The 13116-nt window shown below is 38.7% G+C and overlaps 1 long non-coding RNA gene across 3 annotated transcripts; it reads left to right on the plus strand.

Moving 5' to 3' along the window:
• The first annotated feature begins 207 nt into the window (after positions 1 to 207).
• Positions 208 to 3972, plus strand: LOC122032745. Of its 3 annotated transcripts, none has more exons than XR_006126214.1 (4): positions 208 to 1675; positions 1886 to 1958; positions 2184 to 2251; positions 3945 to 3972. It is a non-coding gene; the product is annotated as an uncharacterized LOC122032745 (long non-coding RNA). The 3 variants fall into 3 exon arrangements; XR_006126213.1 differs by lacking the exon at positions 3945 to 3972 and adding an exon at positions 2334 to 2367; XR_006126212.1 differs by lacking the exon at positions 3945 to 3972 and having other exon boundaries at positions 2184 to 2374.
• Positions 3973 to 13116: the final 9144 nt, after the last annotated feature.

Genomic DNA, 13116 nt, shown 5'->3' on the forward strand with positions numbered 1-13116 from the left:
CACCCCTGTCGGGAGGCTGCGTCAGGTGGTCGATGCCATGGCGGTGGAGATGCACGCAGGGCTCGCGTCGGATGGGGGTAGCAAGCTCAAGATGTTGCTGACCTTCATCGATAAACTTCCCGATGGGTGAATGATCTCTCTCCTTTGTTTCGTTTTCCATTTGTCTATTAGAGTTTTGCAGTTTTCTGCTTACAAAAGATCGAAGTTCTCACCTTTTTTTTTTGTTGGATTTCCTGTTTGATGAATCTTGGCTTGGGCTTTAATTGCAGTTATGCAATCGCTTGTGCGCTTTGTTGTACTGGCAAAGTGCTCTTTTTTTCCCTGCTCGTTGCGCCTGTATAATTGATTTTCATTTCTTGCTCGTTGCGCCTGTTGTGTGTTTACAAGAGCTTTGGCTCACTATTCCTGGCTCTCTTGTCAATTTAACTGAGCCACTTTCACAGATAAACTGATTCTAGATGCCGAGTTTTTTGAATTGTCCGTCTGTTTTTTGTTCTGGCTTCTTATCATTTTAGTTTGTAGGTATCTTGTTAAGTTTCCATTTACTGCTTTTTGGGTGCACATACATAAGATGTTCTCTCATAATTAAAGACTAGAGACAACTTAAAAGAATTATTGTTGTTTTCTTAGACTAGATTACTTTGTTCTACATGCATTTTATAATTATAATCTCGTTTTAAACACATCAAACAAATGCAGTGTTATAATAAGTTGTCCAGGCTGCATTTTATGCAGCTGTCTATGTGTATATGATTGAGGGCCATCATGCAACCTATGTTGTTTACTTCATCTGTTAGGATTACACTGCTTATGCAACCTGCATTTGTGAAGAGGCTGAGAAACATAAAATGCTGTTCATTTCAACCAGTTTGGATTGAACGAACCAAATAAAAGCTTCAATTATTACTTGCGCTGAAAATGTTGTTCATTTCAACCAGTTCGTGTATTGCCTATGCTAGTGTTGTCTTCTAAAATAGTTCGTGTATTGCCGTTAATGTTGTTCTAAGGAAAGAATTTATCTCACAATTCATTGTTTACTTAACATTTTGCTCCTTGCATTTCGCTAAGTTAGTTTGCTAAAACAAAAGAACACTTTGTAAGAATGTTTTCCTTATTTTCTCCTCCTTGGTAATATTTTAAGAACTATTGGCAATGCACTTATTGAGATTGTTTTCATGTCTAATTTGAATATTTTGATCTCTGAGTGTCTGGAATGAGAAGATTAAGTTCATAATGTTATGAATGGAGTGAACTATTGGCAATGACACTGCTTGAACAAGAAGCAATTTTTGTTCAGTGGAGTTGAGGGAGAGTTTTATTTTTACTGTATTCATCTATTTATTTTAGTCTTAAAGTTCTCCTGGTTAATGAAGTTAGAATGATTAGTTACCATATGAATGCATATTAATGATCTTCATTTTTGTTGAGTCTCATTAATGATCACTTCCATTCAATAACATAACTTGAAGTTTAGTTTTACTATAAGGGCGTGCTCTACTTATTTTTTTTTCTCTTTTTACCCCAATTCTAGGTGAAAGATTTTCTGAGATAGTTGGAAGCCCTTATTACATGGCTCCAGAAGTTTTAAAACGGAATTATGGACCAGAAATTGATATATGGAGTGCTGGAGTTATACTCTATATCTTACTGTGTGGAGTTCCACCATTTTGGGCTGGTAAGCTTTCTATCAATAAATCCATTTTGCACACTTCATTATTTGTTCTACCACTTTCTACAAATAAGTTACTTATTGTCTACTGTAAGCTTTCCATGAATAAATCTATTCTTTATTAGTTCTATCACTTTATGCTAATAAGATACTTATTGTCTATTAATTAATACACTTTTTGTATTTCTTCAGATACATTTTCTATCTTAATTGCAGAAACTGAACAGGGAGTTGCAAAGCAAGGCAGTCTTTCATGATCTTTCATGATTCACATATTCAAAGTTTTTATGTGAGTATTGATTCTTCATTATTTTCTGATATGGTATTGCTAATTTATAAAGATTAGCTTGAACTAAACACAATCATTACTGTTAGTTCCATAACAAAATATCTTCAGGATTCAGAATTGCTCATACTTTTTTTTTTTTTAATCATAAACATATTCCTTATAATATGGTAAGTTGATAATGGTCTAATATGTCAAAATGTGGTATCCTTCTTGATGGTGAGCCAGGTTAGTTAATGATCGACTTTCTTGCACATTAAAAGGGGAATGCTCTCAAAGACGCTGGACATTATAGGGTGACTTTTTAATTTGGATATTTTTATTCTCTTAAGTTTTTTTTCCTTGTTGAATAACTTCATTTTAATAATTTTTCCCAAGTCATCCTTTGCTTTACAACCTAACCATCCACAAGCATTGTCAAGCCTTGACAATATATACATGGATTGGTAAGCTTTAGAAATGTTTGATGACAACTGTGCGGATACTTTATTTTTGTTTCTTAATGAAACTTCTCTTCATGCATGAAGTACATAGAATATCATTGATAAAGCTGCAGGTTGTCAAAAAAGACTATCGGTAATTAGGAAGCTAATTTCAAAATTTTCACATTTGCATACTTCACTGGTGAGCTGATCATATCAATATTTCCTAGTTGTCAAAGCAATATTCACAAATTACAATTACAATTGAAATTGCTAGGGTTGTAAATGAGCTACACCGATGTTCAAGCTTGTTTATTAGAAAACAAACTAGTGTATTGTTGAACCAACCCCAAGATGTTACTGAGAGCAACTAGAGAAAACATTTTACTTGATCCAATAACTGAGACTTGTATCAATTACTCAATTTTCACATTTTCTAGATAATTTAAACTTTAAAATAACAACATACACAAATACTATCAGAAATATATAAATGTATTATATTCTACATACATTTAAATAGCAAAACTAAAGAAAAAGGATCATAAACAAACCTTAGAGAAAGCCAGACTACTAGCTTTAAAGCATGCCCATTTATGTTATTGAACTTACAACAAATGTTCAAGCATTTAAGCTTGTTTATTTTATATATGTTTTTTCTTCATGCTGAATGAACACAAATGAACACTTGTCAGGCTGAGTATCTAGCTTGTTCACAAACATTCTGTTCATTTACAGCCTTGAAAATTGCTTTAACATGTGAATATATTTCCTTGAAGATATTAGCTAAGTTACTTGTTAGTGGACAGTGGACACTGTCAGTTAGCATTTCTCAGCAATATGGACATGTGATTACAGCCATGCTACATTCTGCTAAAAATACATATCACGTTACATGTTTTTTACACTACCACGGGGCCGAATTTCATTATAAAGTTGACTTAGTATAGATGATTCATTTAAGATGTAATCTAATGATTGATTTTATAGTAGATGAAAAGATAATCCACTATAAAGTTTATCTGTAAATATATTCTATGTAAACATAAAACAAAAGATATCCAATGATCTTCTTCTCTGCATCTCGAGAAGTTCTAACAATAGCAACTAGGGGGCTTAGAAATCACAATGAAGTTCTTCTGGTTGGTAGCAGAAATCACAGAAAATAGGAGGCTTAGTGCAAGATATTCAGGATATCAAGATGACATCAGAGGTAGTACAATAAATAGTAGATCTCTTCATCAGAGGTAGCTTTGTTCTTCTATGCTTCCTTCACTGGATTTGTTGTGTAGTCATATTTCTTTGTTCAACCATTATCATGCCTAGTAATTTGTTGTATGATGCTGTCAGTTCTTATCAATCTGTACACTTGAATTAGAAGGAGCAAATTATCTATGTTATATTCTAAGCAGCATATACTAAGTGTCATATATGAAAGTTTTAGATTCTATGTTATATTCGTTATCTTCCACAACAGCCTTTAAAAACTCAGTATTCTATTTTATTTGATACATGTACACATTTGTTTTAGTTATTTGACATATGGTGGATTTATGTGTTTTTACAGTTTACAAATCTCAAGTACTCCAGAGTTGAAATTGATGAAGTGCGGTTCGAGTGGGCTGAATGCATGCTAGATTACATTTGAAGTGCGATTCTACCTTGATGTGTTAAAAGAATGTTCTACCTTGATTTTGATATCTATTAGCTATCTTTTGATGTAAAAAGAATGTTTGAGTATTTTATAGATATTGTTGTAAGAAGATTATTTATATAATTTGTGAATATTTGTGTATTTTATGGATATTATTGAATGAAGAATATTTGTACAATTTGTGAATATTTGTGTATTTTTTTTTTTTGTTATTGTCGGTTTTAAAATCAAATCTGTGCTGTAAAAAAATATACATATTACATCGGTTTTCCACTGATGTAAAACAGGTGTTATAAAGTAATATTACATCGGTCATTTACCGCTGCCAAAACTGGTGTTATTAACATACAATATTACATCGGTTTTACACCGTTGATTCAACGGTGTCGTTAAGTGATACTACACCGGTTAATAACCGATTCGAAGACCGGTGTCGTTAAGTGATACTACACCGGTTTTAACCTGATGTCTAAAGTGGCAGACTTTTAACATCGGCTTCATAGACATCGGTCGAAAATCAAATAGACACCGGTGGAAAACCGATGTCTATGAAGGTTTTTGTTGTAGTGACACCAACCAAGTATGGACTTTGGTTGATCCACCTGAAGGGGTAAAACCGATTGGGTGTAAGTGGGTCTTTAAGAGAAAGACTGACATGGATGGACTTATTTATAAGGGTCGCTTGGTAGCTAAAGGTTTCAAGCAGATTCATGGTATTGACTATCATGAAACCTTTTCTCCAGTAGCGATGTTTAAGTCCATTCGGATCATGCTTGCTATTGCAGCATACCATGACTATGAGATATGACAGATGGATGTCAAAACCGCATTTCTGAATGGAAACCTACTCTAGGATGTGTACATGATACAACCTGAGGGTTTTGTAGATTCACAACATACTAAAAGAGTATGCAAGCTGCATAGGTCCATTTATGGACTAAAGCAAGCTTCTCGGAGCTGGAATCTTCGATTCGATGATGTAATCAAACAGTTTGGTTTCATCAAGAATGAAGATGACCCTTGTGTCTATAAGAAGGTTGTAGGGGACATAGTTGTCTTCCTCATATTGTATGTGGATGACATACTACTCATTGGGAAAGACATCCCTTTACTTCAGTCTGTCAAGACCTGGCTAGGGAGTTGCTTCTCAATGAAGGACTTAGGTGAAGCATCTCGCATTCTAGTCATACAGATCTATAGAGATAGATCTAAGAGATTGCTTGGCCTAAGTCAGAGTACATACATTGACAAGGTACTCCTTCGGTTTTCCATGTAGAACTTCAAGAAGGGATTTCTGTCGATGTCACATGGCGTGAGTCTTTCGAAGACTCAAGGTCCCTCTTCTAGCGAGGAGAGAGACCGCATGGATCAGATCCCTTATGCCTCAGCCATAGGATCTATCATGTACGCCATGCTATGTACTCGACCTAATGTCTCGTATGCTTTGAGCATGACGAGCAGATACCAGTCAGATCCAGGTGAAAGTCACTGGATAGCGGTCAAGAATATTCTTAAGTACTTAAGAAGGACTAAAGAATATTTCTTGATATATGGAGGCAATGAGGAGCTAACTGTAAAGGGTTACAGTGATGCCAGCTTCCAGACCGATCAGGATGATTACCGATCGCAGTCAGGATTCGTGTTTTGCTTAAATGGTGGTGCTGTGAGCTGGAAGAGTTCGAAGCAGGACACAGTCGCTGATTCTACAATAGAGGCCGAGTATATTACTACATCAGAGGCAGCAAAGGAGGCAGTTTGGATTCGCAAGTTCATCACTGACCTTAGGGTGGTTCCTAGCATTGCTGACCCTATTAAGCTCTATTGTGACAACAATGGAGCTATAGCACAGGCGAAGGAACCTCGCTCACACCAACGGACCAAACACATACTACGACGCTTCCATCTCATTCGAGAGATTATCGAGAGAGGAGATATGAAGATTTGCAGAGTACCCACAGAGGCTAACATCGCAGATCCCTTGACCAAGGCTTTGGCACAGAGGAAGCATGATGGTCACACTAGGTTATTGGGGCTTAGAGCCTACACTGATTGACACTAGTGCTAGTGGGAGATTGTTAGTTAGAGCCCTAGAGCCAATCATTTGATGATTGTTGTATGGACTCGTTGTATCATATTCTTATATAAATAAAGGCATTTGTTTTGGCTATTATACTTACTCTTATTGGTGCCAAATAACTAAGTATAATAGCGTCCTTGAGTAGAAGGTTCTTACCTATATCAATCGATTGGTTGAATCGATAGTGAGATGATATAGGGAACACTACTCTTAATCATTCCTAGTCGAGTATTAACATTCAGGGACAATGTTAATGCAATAAGACTAGCATGTAGGTCAACTCAATGACTTGATCTCACAAATCATGGATATAGAGATATCAAGTTGACACATGGGTATGCATTGGAGAATGTATACTGAATGACCCGCCATGAGAAAGTATCATGGATCGTTATATGAGTGTCATATACTTTCTCATGTAGCTATTAGTATGACTACTAGTCCTTGGACCTGAAGTCACCATGGATCCCTACATAAGGAGTTATGTACTTTGGTTTCGTCAAACGTCTCCCGTAACTGGGTGGACTATAAAGGCGATTACTGGGTATGTAACAAATTATGCAGAGGGATGTGAGTGATGTAGATGGGATCTATCCCTCCTGTATGACGGGAGAGACATCAGTATTCTTGATAGAGTGAGATCACGAAGTGCATGACCATGCCCAAATGAGTCAATATAGGATATTGAGCTCATTTGATTGAGTGAGTCTACTTGGAGTTCAAGATTTAGATTGATTAGAGGATGACACGGTCTATGCCTCACATTGATTAATCTAGATGTCAAGGATAGAAGGACACTTGTCATATTTTGTGAGGAGTCACAATTAGTAGTCACAAGGTGATGTTGGATCTCAACATTCTTGTAACTTGGGTAGTAATGATATGTTGCTAGATACCGCTCATTACTTATGCTTCTAAATGGGTTTAGAAGCATTTCGAACGTTACAAGAACCTATAGGGTCACACACAAAGGACAATTAGATAGAGATTAGGTTCATATGATGAACCAAGAGGATTAGATTCATGTGATGAATCAAATTAGATTAAGAGTAATCCTAATTGAGCTAATTGAGTTGGACTTAAGTTGATTCATGTGTTCAATGAGTCTAATTTAGATTATGACTCATTGAATCAATTTAATTAAATGAATTAGATTCATTATATTAAGTTGGTTTGAATCAAATGATTAGATTAGATCAACCATGAGAGAGATTTGGTCAAGTTTGACTTGACTTGAGAAGGAAGATGAAAGGTCAAGTTTGACTTGACCATTTGCCACCTCATTTATGAGTTGGCATTAGGAGAACCAATGATGACATGCCACATCATCAAGGCTAGCACATGTGTGTGCCATCTCATGGAGGTTACAAATCCCCTTTCAATTTAATGTGGCCGACCACATTAAATGAGAAAGAGTTACACATGTGGCCGGCCACTTTTGTCAGTGAATGAGATTGATTTTTCATTCAAGCCAATTGATTCTATCATCTTCCTCCTTGCATCTTCTTGCTCTCCCTCTCCTCCTCCTTGGCTGAGACCCTCTAGGAGTGCTAGCACACTCTAAGGTTCTCCCTCCATTGATTTGTTCATGTGGATACTTCTAGAGGAGTGTCTACTTTGACACTCTCAAGATCCAGCACCCTTTGGACGAGCGGGATTGCGAAGGGCAACACATCAAGGGTAAAAGGCTCTTATCCTAGTGTAGATCTAGGCTTTAGTAAACTCGTACTCGAATTTTTATTTTATTTTACTTCGCACGGATCCGGTGGCATGGGAATCGGGGTTTCCACAACGCGAAAAAGCGATTTTTGCGGCCCGAAATTCCCAACATAAACTGGTACAATTATCTCTTTGGATAAATTTTTCAGTTGCAAACTACTCTAAATGGGTATAACACCAATTGAGTCTTAATATCTTTATTTTCTCCCACACTGCTAATCGAAGACCTAGTCTTGGGACTTCTCTTCTCTTTCTCTTTGTATGCAAGGTTTCTTAAATGACCCAAAATGAGGGATACAACACTGTTTGTCCTCCCCTTTGTAATGGGAACGATTTCCCATATAGAAAAAGTGGATAGAGGTGTACCTAAACACAGACATCGATCAATGGTTCACAATTCGATGAGGATACCGGGCACCGATTGACGAAGCAATAAAAGTACTGATTAAACCGGAAAGATGGAATCCAGAAGATAAGAAAAAAAAATCCTAGATCAACTTCAAGGCAATGAACACTATCCAGTGCGAACTTACCAAGGAAGAACTGAACTGCATCGACCCATTCGAGAACGCTAAGGAGCTTTGGGATAAACTATTAAACTACACGATGGCACAAGCGATGCAAAGGTAACGATGTGTGACTTGTAGTTAAATAATCTTTTTAACATTAAAATGCAGGATGGAGAAATAGCTACTTAGTTGCACGCAAAAATCAAGGACATTCTCAACGAGCTCCACTTAATCAGTCACCAACTAGAGAACAAAGATGTAATCAGGTATGCTTTAAATTCTTTTCCTCGAAATACAATGTGGGCATCCATAGTAGATGCCTATAAAGTTTTGAGGAACTTAAAAAAAATTAAAATTAGATGAGTTATTTTGTGAACTTGAACTCTATGAATAGACTAACTCAAAGCAGGTTAAAAAATGTATTACACTTTTTACAGGTCCCTCAAAATAATACCAAAGGGGGAGGGTAAGGGTTAATGTAGAAATCCAACATACAAAACAAATGTAAAACAAACTAAGATCATTTGTTTGCTTTTTACATATTGTCTCAATATTATTTTTTTTTTCTAACTTTAACCTAGGTTGTCATTACCTCAAAAAGGGGGTGATTGTTAATATAATTTATATTAATGATCTAACTCAGGTTTTGATGAATGACAAGGGATTTAAAGTTAGAGTATTTTGTGGTCTAATTACTTTACCAAGTGTGCAGGAGTTGATTGGTCTGAAGTGTTAGCGCCGATTTGTACTAGAGGGGGGGGGGGTGAATAGCTCATCGTGCTTCAATTGCTTGCTTCGTGATGATGATGCGCAGCAAAAAGAACACGAAATAATAATACAATGCTAACACGTAGATTTACTTAGTATCCACCTCAAGATGAGGTGACTAATCCAAAGATCCACACACACAACGCTCACTCCACTATGAAAAAGCTCCTTCTTGATAACTACCGGAGGTGGAGAAACCTTGTACAAGCTCGCACAATAATATACAACTCTAAGCAAGAAATAAATACAAAATTGTACAAAGCAAAAACCTCTTCTTGCTTGATCTCTTGTTGATGAATATGTCTCTGGACTAGCTGGAAAGTGCAACAACACTTATCTTCCACACTCAAAGTCTGGCGAACAGTAGCAGTGAAGAATCGTGTAAGCATTATTGAGAAGAAAGCTCGCCACGGTCTTTATACTGTGCACTTTTAGGGTTCCCAATCGATTGGGCTTACTCCCAATCGATTGCCACATTAGATCATAGCAATCTCAGCCGTTTAAAACCTGTATCCAGCGCAATGATCATTTCCTAATCGATCGACTGATCAATTAGGGAGGCTGAATGGATCAGCTGATCGATTCAGCCTTCTTCTGTGCTTCTCGCGACCGCAAGAGAAACTGACCCCAATCGATCGGTTGATCGATAGGTAGTGCCCAATCGATCGGCTGAACGATTGCCCACCCTTGACTTACTCAAACCAAGCTCAAGGGTCCCCAAATCTAATATCTGGTCAACCGTGACTTATTGGATCTCCTCATGCCTAAAATCCGGTCAACCATGACCTATTGAGACTCCTTCACCAAGTGTCTGGTCAACCCTTTGCCCCACTTAGACTTTTCTCCTCGTGCCAAGTGTCTAGTCAACCTTGACCCACTTGACTTACTATCTTGTGCCAAGTGTTCAGTCCTCTATGACCCACTTGGACTTTCACGAGATGTCTGGTAACCCTTGACCCATTTGGATTTCCTTATGCCAAGTATCCGGTCAATCTTTTGACCTACTTGGACTTCTCAACACCAAGTGTCTGAGCAATCTTGACCCACCTAGATCTCCACGTGCCTGGCTTCATTGACCAGGTCTTTCCTTCTGCCTAGCTTCACTCACTAGGGCTTTCCTTCTGCCTAACTTCACCCACTAGGGCTTTCCATCTACCTGGCTGCACTCACCAGGACTTTCACCTAGCTTCACTCACTAGGATTTTTACTTGGCTTCACTCACCAAGATTTTCCCATTGTCCGACTTCACTCACTAGGACTTTCCTTATTCCTAGCTTCACTCACTAGGTCTTTCCATCTGCCTGACTTCACTCACCAGGACTTTCACCTGCCTAGCTTCACTCACTAGGTCTTTCACCTGGCCTCACTCACTAGGATTTTCCAACTGCGTAGCTTCACTCACTAGGTCTTTCACCTGACTTCACTCACTAGGATTTTTCCTTATCTGACATCCAGTTAGGACTTTCCCAGTCAAGTATCCGGTCAACCTTGACATACTTTACTCTTCTTCACATCTAACTGGTCAGTCCTTGACCAAAGGGGAATTGTATCAATAATCTCTCCAATCGAACGATTGCATCTGAAATATCCATGTATTGTCAAACATTGAAACCCAAATATATCGGCTCAAGCTTGAGTCAACTCAAACTTAGTTAACCAGGTCAACCTGACCTAGGGGATATTACACCAACATGAAGGACCTGACACCAGGCTGAAATCTAGCTAGATCCGTGGGACTTGATAGCTGGTGGAAAGTCTAGATAGATCCGCGGGGCCCGATATCTGGTGGAAAGTCAGGTTGGGTCTGCGGGACCTGACAACCGGTCGAAATCTAGTTGGGTCTGTGGACCTAACCATTGATGGGAAGACCTGGTGGGTCAAAGGAAAGTCAAGTGACTGCAAGTGGTAAGTGAAGGTAAGCAAATAAAGGAGAGATCGAGTGATGACGTGTTCCCGATTGAGGGCAATGTAGGCATCGGTCCAACTTAAGTCCATTTGTAAAACCTAAGTTGAGACATTGTGTAGATCTTGGTCTTAGAGAGATAGGATCTAATTAATGCTCTTATTTTATTGTGTTGTGCTAACTCTATTTTGTAGGGTAAATATATTTTCTATTGCCAGGACTAACCCTTTTGCAAGGAAGAAACTGTTGAAGAAAAGGGGAGTTCGGGCGCCTAGAAGGGATCTGGGCACTCGGAGCTGGTCCTGACACCTGGACCAGGTCGCCCGAGAGGGTGCCATAGGCATCTAGGCGGTCCGGGCGCTTGGAGTCGGTCTAGATACCTGGGCCCGAAAACTCATCCAGAAGTTGAGGTGGAGCACGTCGACTGACTTGGTCTAGGTGCCCGGAGGAGTTCCAAGCACCCGAAATGGGTCTATATAAAGGGCTTTGACTAGGAGCTTCGCAACAACAGCTACTACGACTTTCATATTCAAGTGCTGCTCTGAAAAGGCTTTGAGGACACTGAAAGACTGCTCCGAAGCTCGAGGAACGCGAGACTTCATTTTTTTCTGTTTGTCGATAACTTTATTATTTGCAGTTCTTTTACTCAACTTATAAAATATAGAGCCCAGATAATAATTAAATATTATGTGTTATTAGAGAAATAATTTTAACGGAATTTTTAGAAATTTCGGGGATTTAATCAGAGCCCGTAGGGCGTATTTTGAAAGGATAAAATTATAGGCTTTGGAAAAGGTCTATTTGGAATACTCAAATTTGGGAGTTGATTAATTCTATTAATCTAAGGTATAAAACCAATACCTAAGTTTATTTTCCCTAATTTCCCTTTTCCTCTTCTTCTCTCGTCGATCCCTTCCCTTCTCCACCCACGCCGAACCTCTTCTCCCCAAATCCACCGCTTTTTCTCCATCGAGCCCTAGTCGTCAGTCTCCTTCTTTCCTCGCACGAGAGCACCACAGTAGCCGATGATCTCCCTTCTCCTCACGCGGGCACCCCAGCCGTCGAACCACAACGCTGATCATGCCGATGCACGACGCACTTCACGCGATTCTGCTCGACATTGCCACCTCCTCTTCTCTCCCGAGCTTCACTTGCAATTTCCTTCTCCCGATCGCCGACAACCATGGCTCGACGCCAGCCATCCGATGTCGGCCGCCAGCCGCCTCGGTTCGTCAGTACCGCCGCCACGCTAGAAATTTCTTCAGTGAACATCGCCACCAGTTGTGAGTCTTCCGCAGCTATCCTTCACCGTTGGCGCATCATCCCATGGGCTAAAGCTCATGTCGGTGACATTAAAAGGAGAAATGCATGTAATTTTTCCTCTAGTAGGTATGGAAGTGTGTTTTTCTTTGGTAGCACAGCATAGGGATTTAGAGATTGTTTCTGATTTCAGTGTGGGTTGCTCGTTTTAAATACTACTATGTTTAGGGAAATTATAATCGGTTTTATGGGTCACAAGTTTTTCATTGGAATGGGATTTACTTTCATTGTACCGGATTTGAGTGTTGTAGCCGCTGGGTGTTCAATTTCCGACACTACCATTGTGCAGTTTTCTTTCTCTTTGTTGCTGATCGATTTTGCTTTCGGATGAGTTGTGGAAATTGCTACCATGTGCTGCTGTGAACTAGGAACTAGGTTTCGGTATTCATTGGGATTGGAAGATGGTGGTGAAGCGTTCGGTCATTGGAATGGTTTCTTTTGTGGGATCGAATGGAACTAATGTTTGGGGTTGTGTTGTTTTCGTTGTGAGTTTGTTCCAGATTTTGTTGAATCAAATGGAATGGTTTAGATAGATTGCTTTGTGTTTCAATGATACGTATTTCGATTAATGGTTAACTATTAGATTTGGGGTTAATGATTGAAATGAAATTAATGTATAGACATCTAATCTGATTAGGATTAAGTTAGCTATTTGGTTCATGATTAATTTAGCTAACTAGTTCATACTTGATTAGTTATATCATACACTATATAATTGCAGGATTTGTGTTCGGGACGAGCGTCTCGACGTGAGACTACTTGACATGATCTATGTATAAAGGTGGGTAC

The sequence above is a fragment of the Zingiber officinale genome, chromosome 11A (assembly GCF_018446385.1).
Source record: "Zingiber officinale cultivar Zhangliang chromosome 11A, Zo_v1.1, whole genome shotgun sequence".
Lineage (NCBI taxonomy): Eukaryota > Viridiplantae > Streptophyta > Magnoliopsida > Zingiberales > Zingiberaceae > Zingiber > Zingiber officinale.